The sequence below is a fragment of the Papaver somniferum genome, unplaced genomic scaffold, assembly GCF_003573695.1.
Source record: "Papaver somniferum cultivar HN1 unplaced genomic scaffold, ASM357369v1 unplaced-scaffold_18, whole genome shotgun sequence".
Lineage (NCBI taxonomy): Eukaryota > Viridiplantae > Streptophyta > Magnoliopsida > Ranunculales > Papaveraceae > Papaver > Papaver somniferum.
Window position 1 is genome coordinate 7478020 of NW_020627707.1, and position 12450 is coordinate 7490469.

The 12450-nt window shown below is 34.6% G+C and overlaps 1 long non-coding RNA gene across 1 annotated transcript; it reads left to right on the forward strand.

Annotated features, from left to right (window-relative positions):
* The first annotated feature begins 6692 nt into the window (after positions 1 to 6692).
* Positions 6693 to 9251, forward strand: LOC113338113. The gene is made up of 5 exons (XR_003354606.1): positions 6693 to 6915; positions 7014 to 7054; positions 7576 to 7834; positions 7990 to 8055; positions 8913 to 9251. It is a non-coding gene; the product is annotated as an uncharacterized LOC113338113 (long non-coding RNA).
* Positions 9252 to 12450: the final 3199 nt, after the last annotated feature.

Consider the following 12450-nt stretch of genomic DNA (forward strand, 5'->3'; position numbering starts at 1 on the left):
GTGTCATTAGCTAAAATATCGAGTCCTACCCAATATAAATATGGGTATAAAATGTAGCATTTGCATGTTTATCAGTTGGGCAACGTACGGTTACCTAGACCAAGTGATGAACGTCCATCATATGATGATATCTCTATTGAACTTTGCGGAAAGAAGGTTGTTTGGAGTCAAGGAAAGTTTCCTACTAATGATTTTAGTATTGCTTAATGGCGTTTGGAAAACTCGGTATCTCTAACCTTTGTCCCTCCACAATTGAGAATTCTTGGTGGAGTTATGAGTTTGCAGAATTGGTCTTCTTCCTTGCATCCGGCGATACAAATCTTGATATTTGTGGTTTTATCATCTCTCAAATGATGACGATGACTTCTCACATCAAGATGTTAGGATATCCTTGTTTGATTAGCCAAATTTGTCGTGATCGTGGACTTGAATTTATTGGAAATTCTCTTGGGACTCCCAAACTTGTTCGTCCATGTACCTTTCGGCGTATAAGGGAAAATGTTCGCAAGCGAAAAAGAGGTACTTCTCTTGATGTTGAAGACCCTACCACTTTGACACTTATTCAAAAAGTTTACAAGAGTATATGCCAGGTGAATGCAAGAGTAAAGTGCTTAAAAGATCAAGTATCCTTAATTGGAACCAAGTGTCCCGAGCACAAGGAATAGTTGGATTCAATTCAAGTTACTTGGAAATTGTCTGATGATGAAGGTGATGAGTAATGCATCTTCTTATATGCCTAGTATGTCTTCTTTTTGGATTCGTTGGAAGAATAACTAGTGCTTTGAATAGCGATGATTGTGACTACACATAGCTATTTTTGTTTTCATCTTCTTATGTTATTTTTTAGGTTTATTGGTTTTTGAATTCTAAAAATATTTGGAGGATGATGTTATTGCAGTGTTGATCGTTATGATTTTGTGATATTGCAATTTGATTATGGGATATGTATTGTTTGCGTCCGTGAACTTGAAGGTCCCATATGCTGTCAAAATTAAAGTCGTTCATGAATTGGTATTCATATTAATGAAAGGACGAATGGACTTTTGACAATTACAAAAGTTATGCATATGCAGTCATGAATTTGATGGAAAATAGGATAAAATCTTTTGTTTGACAAGGATAAAGTCTATTATGTCGTTATGATAGAAAATAGAATAGATCCTTGTATGTTATCCACGGTATTGATCTTCATTGATCCATTTTGTTATGTTCTACCGTGAAGGCTCCATTGTGTGTCTTATGTTGAGCACGATACAACTAAGTCGATTATTCTTATTGGCTTTGTTGGTTATTCCATAAGATTCTATATGTTGAGCATTATGAAGTAAATTAATCATCTTGGTTGGTTATTTAGGTATTTGCTCCGAAGGTCTTCTTTTGTCGAGCAAATCCTCTGACAATTAAATTGATTAATTTTGTGATTAGTTTGGTTGTTTGTATTCCAATTAGATTAATTATAAGTTCTCTTGTAATTAGTCTAGTTGAGTTTTCATATATTCCACAAGTTCTTGTGTTGAGTATATGGACGGCTATACAAATCATGTTCTATTGGTTAATGTAGTTGTATATTCCGTAAGGGTTTTCCTTATGTTGAGTATGTGAACGATTAAGTTAGTCGTCTCTGTATGATTATCTTAGTCGTAGATCCGTAAGTTTACTTATGTTGAGCACCTTCAATTAAATTGATCACTTTTGTGGTTTGATTTAGTTGCGTATTCCAATTAAATTAATCATGGGTTTTCTTGTGATTAATTTGGTTGAGTTTTGGATATAGAAAATCATTTCTATGGTTTTGGTGTCCAATTTAAAAATCCTTATTTTCTTTCGAAATTAAAGTCGCTCTTGTTGTTCTTTCGGGAATGACATCAAATGGGGGAGAATTCTTTTGAACTTGTGCTTAATGGTAATATCTTGCGGGGTGCGCAGCTGTGGGATTTTATAGGGGTTATCTTGTATCTTAAAACTCCTTGATGAATGCATTTAGCTTCGGCTTTATGATTGCATCTAAATTAAGTTGGTATGTATTTTTATTTTTTTCTATGAAATGTCTCTTGTAGAAATTTCATTATGATCCCGTTCTTGTACCTTTGCCAATTTTATTGACAAAAAGGGGGAGAGATATTGTAGTTCACACTACAAATACATATGGTTTTTTGATCATTGTGTAAGGGGGAGTGGTTTCCACGATCGAGATGGAGTATTGACTAAGAGGGAGTGATACATATCACCATAGTATTATTGTTAAAGTCGTGATACAATTGGACTTTGATGTTACATAATAATACTATGACACTGTATAATAATGATCGAGAATCTCGATTTCTCTCATTGTTATAGCTACGGATCTTCAACAACAGTGATGCTAAACTTACAACCTTTGGGATCATTGGAATACTTGGAAGGACGAAGGTTTCAGGGAAAGTTGAAGATAAACTATGGACTAGGAGCCACTAAAGTTTATCTTTTTTGTATTCCATATGTATTAATAGTTTTGTCACTAAAATTGACAAAGGGGGAGATTGTTAGAGCATAGCTCGGTCGACCTCGCATGCGTTTCTATCTCAAGCATGTTTGTCAATGTTAGTGATCAAAACTATGAGTCTTGATTTCTAGCCTACATAGCTAAGTCTCAGACTAGGATAGAAAAGTGTAGTTGAGCTCAAGGACTTCATGGCGATTCATCATACAACGACGAATATCTACTCAAGGAACCGTGGAACTTCATCAACAAAAAGGTATGTAGAGACTTGAACTTATCTATCACTCAAAAGTTTATCTCTTTTATCTCCTACTTCTTATGAGACAAAAGTCGTATGCTATATAGACTGGATCATACACATTTGATATTTCGAGCCGAGTATATCTCGCCTATCCATATATCGAAATCATGTGTTGGTAAAGCATTTCGATTTGATCAAGTTTATCTTCACCTAGTGACGGAAGTCATGAAAAGTTTCAATTACTTTGATAATTTCTCTGACGCGAAATGGTCTGTGAATAACGGTTATATAACATCCTCTGAGAATGTCTCAATGATTGGAATGAGAGTTCAGATTACATAACCATGTATTCCTTAATCCGAAGTTTTTGAACTTTGTTGATTGAGAGAAACCAGAGGAATTGGCTTTGCCAATTCCGCGAACTGACGGAAGTTCTTGTACCGAGAATTTTTGCTGGGATTTTCCAAAAACTCGTTTGCGTGTAAGTCCGCGAACTGGAGAAAGTCTCTTTGTCGAGATTTTTTGTTGAGTTTGGAAAACTCCACTGGTTGTTTTAAGTCCGTGAACTTGTTTGTGAGCTTAAATGGTTATGATCTAAAGATGTGCTATGAACATGAAACTTAATACTAAGGAATGCTTTTTGCAAACCGTGGCTATAAAGTTCATGAGCCGATTCAATCGAAACGAATCATCTTTGTTTCAATTGTGTCTTGTGTAGTTACATAATTTCTCATAGCAATTAAAAACTCTCTAACTAGTTCATTTGAGTCAATTGAACTAGTTATGGTGAAGAAGAACAAGGTTAATATGAAATGCTCATATGGTTAACCTTTTGGGTTACTATGTCGAACCAACATACACGTACACGTTTGGGCATGGTTTTCACAAACCCAGTAAACGTCTACCCAAGTGTGTGTGACAAGCTAAGTTTTCGATCTAACGGTTGAGAAATATTAGCTTGAATCTAAATCAGGTTTTCATCTAACGGTGAATATTGATTGCTTTGTAACTAAGGCAAAATCCTGATTTGAAGGTTATATAAAGGAGACATCTAGCGTTGTGCAAAACTTATCCCCACACATCTGTGTGATACTAGTGCGCTCGCTAGAGTCGATTCTCCTTTAACCTTTGGTTTTCTTCTCTAAAACCAGGTTAACGACTTAAAGACTTCGTTGGGATTGTGAAGCCAGACCGATACTACTTTTATCGTAGTTGTGTGATCTGATCTTGCATCTTCTATCGCACGAGTACAATCTTTGATTGTCTTGAGATCGTGAGAGTTTTCCGATAGGCAAGATAAAGAAGTCACAAACATCTTCGTCTCACTGTTTGTGATTCCTCGACAAACCGCCTGTGTAGTCAGGAAGGATTGTAGAGAGGTGATTGATTAATCTAGGTTGTTCTTCGGGAATATAAGACCGGATTATCAATTGGTTCCTGTTCACCTTGATTTCATATCTCAAGACGGAACAAAAACCTAGGGTTTTTCTGTGGGAGACAAATTTATCCTTTGATAGACTTTTCTGTGTGAGACAGATTTGTTTATTATCAAGTCTGCGATTTTGGGTTGCAGCAACTCTTGGTTGTTGGTGAGATCAGCTAAGAGAATCAAGTGCGCAGTATCCTGCTGGGATCAGAGGCGTAGGAGTACAACTGTACCTTGGATCGGTGGGAGACTGATTGGGGTTCAACTATAGTCCGGTCCGAAGTTAGCTTGGAGTAGGCTAGTGTCTGTAGCGGCTTAATACAGTGTGTATTCAATCTGGACTAGGTCCCGGGGTTTTTCTGCATTTGCGGTTTCCTCGTTAACAAAACTTCTAGTGTATGTGTTATTTCTTTTCCGCATTATATTTTATATGATTGAAACAATATAGGTTGTGTGTTCGTGATCATCAATTGGAAATCCAACCTTTGGCTGTTGATTGATCCTTGGACATTGGTCTTTGGTACCGTCCAAGTTATTCCTTGTATTTGATAAAGACTCGCTATTGATTTTAGCTTGAGTAAAAATCAAATCAAGAAAGAGATATTAACTCCTTGAGATACTTTTATCTAGATTGAGTCTGACTGTCTATTTGATTCTCTAGCAAAGTATTTCGGAGTTAGTCCATACAGATTTCTAAGCGAAATATTGGGTGGTGTTGTTAGACCCCCGCTTTTTCATGGACCATACTTAGTATACCATGCCGGTATTTAGCTTTGGAAAACACTCCTTCATGTATGTTTTTTTTTTTGTTGGCACCGGCATAGTAACGTTAAAATTAAACAACGCCGCTACACTGCTCCGGCACTATCGTTATTTATGATTCCACGCCGGTACACAGTTCCGGTGTGGTAGTTAATTAATTTTACATGCCGGTATTTAGCTTCTGAAGACACTGCTTCCTGTATCTTTTTCATGCAGTACCGGCATGGTATCCTTAGAATTCAACCATGACGGTAGCATATTCGATAGAATATATCGTGGTAGGTAAAAAGTAACTTATGTACCGGCATAGTTTTTTGGTTGCAAACTATGCCTCTTTCAGTTTCCGGCATGGTCGTAGTATGAATACTATGCCGGTATTCGTGGTTACGGCATGGTATTCATACTTTCACCATGCCTGTACCGAGCTTTTACAGCAGCAGCAATGGTGGATTAAAAGAAAAATATCAATTTTTCAACCTATTCGCAGCTTTACCTGAGTATTGGGAGTGCTTATATGTTGAGCTAGTTTACTCTCTTGGGTTGGTTCTTCACGAAACACTTCATGCTCATAAAATTCATGTTCCAAAGGTGTTGGTTCCACAAAAACTTGCAATTGTGATTTTTTGTCATTGGATGAAGATTCAAGATATGCTCCTTGTTGTAGTTGAGCCAAAGATTCAGCCGCAACAATTCTCTCTTCACAATCATCCTCCATTTTCACAATTACCTCTCAAATTTTCTTTCCTTCCTTCTACTCTCACCTCACTCACCCAAACACAAATAATAACACACTAATTATTTATCAAAAATCTTAAGATTTTATTAATTATTATTAATCACTAATCCTGATTAGTGAGGGGTAGATTAGGAATTACAAAAAATACTCAAATAAAGGGTGATCCTGATTTGATATTTGGATTCCCTTTTTGTCCTTTTCCTATATCCCCAATTGTTTTTTGTATGCTCCAATTGCGCGTTCAATTTAAAATGTGCGCAGTATTTGATTCATGTGGAAATAGCTAGTCTCTAGACGTGTCCTGCTTTTCTTTTCTTTACCTTATATTCTCTTTGTCACACCAAAAAGTGGTCTTTTCACTTTTCAATTTTGCTTACTATGGGACGGAAGGATTACTTTCCTCTTAAAAGTTATTACGAAAGAGTTATCTTTATCTCATTTATTTACATCTCATAATTCAAAGCGGTCATATAAAACTCAAACTACAATAAATTTGAAATTAGCTTTTTGATTATATGTTTTTCTCATAAAATTCTATATGCGTGCTAAAAATGAGCACAGTCCAAAAAAATACAACACAATCTTCTACTATTTTTGATCAACCGTTGAAAATTAATGTTCTAAACATAAATTTGTAGATGGTGAGGTTCGCTATCTCGAAATGCGCTAATTTTTTGTAAGAATCTTATAAGAGAAACATATCACCAAAAAATGTAGCTTTCCGTTATTATAATTGTGATAGGCGCAGGTATTATGTGTGTTTGGTGTCTGATTACTAAATAGGTATTGTAAGTATATTGGTAAGATATGTACGTACAGTTTGGGTGACTAGTCAGGGTATTTTTAGGTGGTTAATGTATGGTAATTATTACGGGTGTGTATATATATTATAAGTGACAATGGTGTTTTCCTACATCGACGACTCTCTATAGTTTGAACACATAAAGGACGGTCATGATGGAGCCAGTATTTTTGAAGGATGTCCACATTTTGGGTTTATAAAGGGCGGCTTAGATTTCTCCACATATTCTTACCCGATTACACTTTTCATAAATTGTTCTCAGTTTTGTTTCCATTTCTCTTCTTATTCAGCCGCAGCCGTTTCAAAATTCCCTATCCAGCAGCAACGCTATCAACGTGAGAGGCGTTATTATTGTGTAATTAATGCCATAATAAATTTGATTTACGGAGGCATGATTAAAAATAAACTCTTTTCACTTTTCTTTCTTTTGTTAGTTTAGGGTTTTTTCCGTCATCGTCGACAGATCCAGGTAGAAAATGCAGAAAGTTACCCATTTCCAATTTTTCTATTTGAAATTATATGTTGATGTTTTTCTTGAAGTATTTGATTTTTATTTAAATTTTGCAGGTCTTGATAATTTGATTGAAAGTTTGGTTCTGTCACAATAGGTAAGTTTATCTATCAATTACAATTGTAGCAAGTTAACCATCTCGAATTAGTGTTGGGTAGAGTTTTGATTCCTCACAAATGCTTCCAAAAGGATTATGTAAACAAATGAATATAAACTCCATCTTTGGAACTCAATTTATTTATGAGTTTATTTCTCTCTAAGTGTTGGCACTGTTCTAGAAATTATTATAATTAAACCCATTCTACTGAGTCCAACATGATTGTATAAATGCCTGAAAGATGTCTGAGAATCTTTTAGCTTAAATACATTTCGTTAGTGACCTTGGTTTTGTTTTGCGGCATCTGTATGTCTTCTTCCTAATTTAGTTAGTTCGATCACAGTAAATATGACTATATGTAATTCAATTTGTCTTTCTTCATTTTTGGTTTACATTTTGTTTTTCATTTTTAAGTTGTGTATGTCTTTTTAGTGTTAAATCGGCAAGAGAATTATGTTCTTTGTCTTCGGTGTTGTAGATTTGTCATTTCACCTCTTTATGGGTTTTTGATATCTTTACAGAGCCATCAATAGTGATCCTTAATTTTTCCAGTTCAATCTGTCATACTTGCTTACCCAAAAACACTGCGAGGAGGTCATTCTCACACTTTTCTTAAAGCCGAAGTATGGCCTGTGATTTACTGGTTGAGATTCAAAACTTTTGATGGGAGTTGAATACTGACTCATTTCATTTTGCGGAATACTATGTTACAATTAAATTGTATCGGACACCATTTTATACACACATCTGGTGGGGAAATGGTTCAAGGATTGAGTTGTTGTAAGTTCCAGCTCTAAACTTAAACCATACAATGATTCAAAGAAATAAAGCCCTGTTAAGTTGATTCATTTAATTTTTTATTTTGTATATTGGTGATTCGTTTAGTTGTTAATATGAAGTCTAATTGGGTTTACTTTACCATTGCTTCTAACAAGACCTGGGTCTTCTCAATTGTAAATCACGACCAGGATTCAACTGAATTAGCGAGAGGTGGACAACAGGTACAACTTTTTAAGGTTGTTATGTGAAAATAATTAAAGTTTGTGGGTATTTTAACAAGTGATACAAGTTTATTTTCTTTTTATATACTGCTGCACTTTTAGAGTAAGCACAGACCTTTTAACTGTTATACCTTCCATGGGCATATCTTCATGAAATTCAAATTCTTTTCTAAGAACAAGGCAGTTGTTAACACCAGTGGATGCCACTTTACTTGGATCCATATTCTGCTTGAGTTCTCTGTTAACCTATAGGACATGGGTTGCGTGGCTGACTGAGTAAAATGCAAGTGCAAAAAGTAATTCGCCCATGGTAATGGATTGGCTTTTGTATTTGGTATTATAGAATCATCTACTTGCTTCTGGGTTGGTAATTTCAGGGGTTGCATCTATAACTGTAGTTGCTCCATTGGATAAAATTAGAACACATTTGATAGTTGGGAGTAGTGGGAATTTAACAATGAACATATGATATGGGATTCCATCCACCTGTTACATTTCCAAGTAGAATGTTTTCTAATAGTTATATTACATGTAATGAAAATGGTTTTGTTTGTTGGTGCTCGATAAGTTTCAAACCCCCATCTAGCGCTATTTTTGGTCTAATCCACTTGATTTTATTAATCAAATATTCAGTGTTTGAACTTTCTGACTCTTTCATCCTTCATATCTAAGTTAGAATTTTATAAGGTCAATGTAAAGACTTTTAGCAAACTGGAAATATGGGTGTGTTTTTGAGTTGTATATTCTTTCTTTAAATTCTGTTGGTATAAATTCTCTTTGAGTTGCTCAACTTTGCTGTATTTACGTAATTTAGGTGCAAAAGGTTTATTTTATGGACTGATATTCTATTTTGCCAGATTACACCTCTTGATCGCAAGTGCAAGGATAGATGGAACCATGTAATTCTTAGAGATTTATGTATCGATAATATTGTAAAGAAATAAAATTTTAATTGTGTTTATTCGTCTCTACGATAAACCTATAAAATGTTGTAGATTTGTTTCCTCTTTGATTGAATTTACTGTATCATTTTTATAGGATACAATGTAAATGTTGAGTCAAACAGGATGCAATATGTGAAGGCCAGATGACTCAAAAACATTGTGCATTTTTTTTTGTGTAGAAGTCATTGTGAAATTCGGTTTTGTAATTTCACAATGACTTGGCAAGTGGTTAGTTCAAATTTTTGGGTATTATTTGAATGCTCACATTTTTTGATACTTCATTCGCATTTTATACACATTTGTCCAGTTTATTGCAGTTGGGCACGAAATATTACGAATTGTAAAGTGTTCATCATCTACATATATATTGGCCCAAAGTTTGTTTTGCATTTCTGTTGTATTAAACTATTGTATTAAAATAAGAACACATCCAGTATCATTTTCAAAAGTATCAAACACGATCCTAATCAGATTTTTTTTTGATTGTAAAAGTAATATAATAATTAAGCAATAATCAGATTTTTTTTTGATGGAAAAAGTAATATAATAATTAAGTAATAAAGTACATAAGTCTTCTTTTTTAAATATATTGGACATCACACTAAATTGAGATATCCTTGTCTGAATTTGGGTTGAGACGTTCCGAAGATGCTTTACACGAGCTTCCTTAGCTATGCTGTCCGCAGCTGAGTTGTATCTTCTGTTAATATACTGCACCTGAGTTTGAGGGAGTTTTCGCACAATAGTTTGAGTCTCCTTTATGGTGTTTTCTGCGCTCCAATTTGAAATCTTACATTCCTTTTTGATGGTTTCAGCTAGCATTTTGCGATCCTAATCAGATAGGTCTCACGTAATGTTTTTCACCTTTAACTTCAAAAAATCTTAAACACTGTTTCAGTGGAAGTTAAAATTTGCGTATAGAAAAGAGAAGATTTTTAACTAAACGATGACCTGCAAAACCGCAAAACCATAATAATTATTTCAGCAAAAATGCATTTTATCTTAGAGGAGACAAATCTCCAGAGAAAAAAAAGCACGGGATATATAGGGATAACTTACGAGCGAGATGATCATTATACCGAAATCAAACAAGGCCAAATATTAATGTTCTCTCTAAAAATGCGGGGCTCGATTCATTAGAAGCAAAATTCAGAGATGTTAAATTTTTCTAGACATTTAAAAAAAAAACCGGTTTTGAATCAATTGAAAACATTTAAAACCAAAGGTTCGAAAAATTGGTCACGACTCATATAACACGTTTCAACCGGTGTGAACATGTTTTCCACATAAAACTTAGTTATATAGAGAAAAATGAGCATGTTCGGTTTAAGGGGACCCGAACCAACAAACAAGAACATAAAAGTTTAACATTATCTCTGTTATAACGGGCATTGTGGCGGTTAAATAAAAAGGAAAAAAATTATGATTTTTATTTCCATTAGACGGTTAACCACTTTCTTTTAGTTATATCGTTGTTCACATTAAACTTTGGATTGTGATCCGTTTTTCGAACCTTGCATGAAACAACTTAGAGTTAAAGATGAAAACTCACCATCCTGTTTCCACAACTTTGAAGTTATAACTTTGCCTTCATGCTAACTCTAAATCTCACTGATAAACATTAAGAAGCTAACAATCGGCAATAACAAGGACAAACAAAACCCGTGCCGTTACGGCACGGGTCATGCCTAGTATATGTATATGTATATGTAGTGAAGGTGATTACCAAAATATATTATGAATGATAATCGATTGAATATTTCTGTGTCCGTAAACCTCTCTCTGTTCTAATGAATTCTTCTACTTCTTTCCTGATTTCATCTTTTTTTACTGTCAAACTCTTCTGATTTCACCCCTGATCATTGATTGATAAGCCTTGGGCTCATTAATTGATATCAGAGTTGTTCGATTCTTTCAGGCGGTTTATACCCCATTCAAATGGATTGGCATAACAGTGTTATGAAAAATACCAAAACTGTGGCATAATAGTGTTATGCAAAATATCAAAAATGTGGTTTCTACTCTTTTAGAGCAGCACGAAGGCCGGGTAACTCTCAACCATGAAATCAAATTTCTTAATAGAGAAATGAAAGAAATAAGGGATGGAATTAAAACCATTGTTTTACGTCTCTCATTGATCATTTCTGCGGCAATTGAAGAAGAAGATTTTATCATGTTTTCTGAAAATGAAGTTGGTTCTTATGATTTCAACATTGTTGATTTCTGTCCAATATTCAATGAAGAATCTAAACAGTATGAAGTACCGGTTCACAAGCCACAAAGTGAGGAACCCTACATATTATGTTTTCCTCATGTTAATGAAACAAAATTTTACCTTTTCTTGGCATTCAACTGCAGCAAGTACGCGGGAAAAGTTTGTGGACGTATAGTAGTGTTCATTGTTAATTATCTTACTGTGACTTCTTGTGTATTGTATGTCGTAAAAGGACTAATTTTAATTTTGCACAACCTTGAGGACAAGGATGTTTTCAAGGGGTGGGAAATGATAGGGAAGCTAATCAAATTTTGGCAAGGCGTAAGGATCAGCAAGATTCAGAAACCAGCCGGGATTTGGAATTGTCTTTAGAGCGAAAAAAGTTGGAAAACAAAGCCCAACAGAGTTCACCTAAGCACAATACAAGACTGGATAATTCGAATGAAAACGAGAGGGAGGTTTATGCTACAATTAAGAATAAAGATATTAAGGCTAATTTTTTGAAGGATGCATCTTATAGAAAAGAGTATTTCAAAGAACTTCAAAAGCAATCGGGAAGAATGAAGACTCCTAAGAAGAAAAATAGGAAATAGACGCTCTAGTCTTTTCCTTTTTTGTTTCTTTTAGTGATGTTATCTAGGTTTATGAGCTATATTATAAGGTTTTTTTTAGTCCTTTACGTGTTTTTTCTTTTTTTACCCCTTTGTTTTATGGAGGTGGGGGGCCTTTAGCCCCCAATTCTGTAATTCTTGTAATTACATTTTTTTTTTTGCTGCAATAAACCATTTGGACTTAGCAAAAAAAGGAAATGATAGACACAGGTATTATGTCTATTTGGTGTCGGATTACTAAATAGGTATTGCAAGTATATTGTTAAGATATGTACGTACAGTTTGGGTGACTAGTCAGGGTACTTTTAGGTGGATAATGTATGGTAGTTATTATGGATGTCTGTATATATGTAATGAAGGTTGTAATCCGAATATATTATGAATGGTAATGGATTGAATATATTTGTGTCTGTAAACCTCTTTTTGTTCTAATAAATTCTTCTAATTCTTTCCTGATTTCATCTTTCTTTACTGTCAAACTCTTCTGATTTCACCCCTGATCATTGATTAATAAGCCTTGGGATCATCAAATTGGCGCTGAAATTGTGTGATAACGTGAGAATAATCATGTCAATGGATTCACTATCGATACATTAAGAGTTAAACTCCCTTGTAGGAGAGGGGT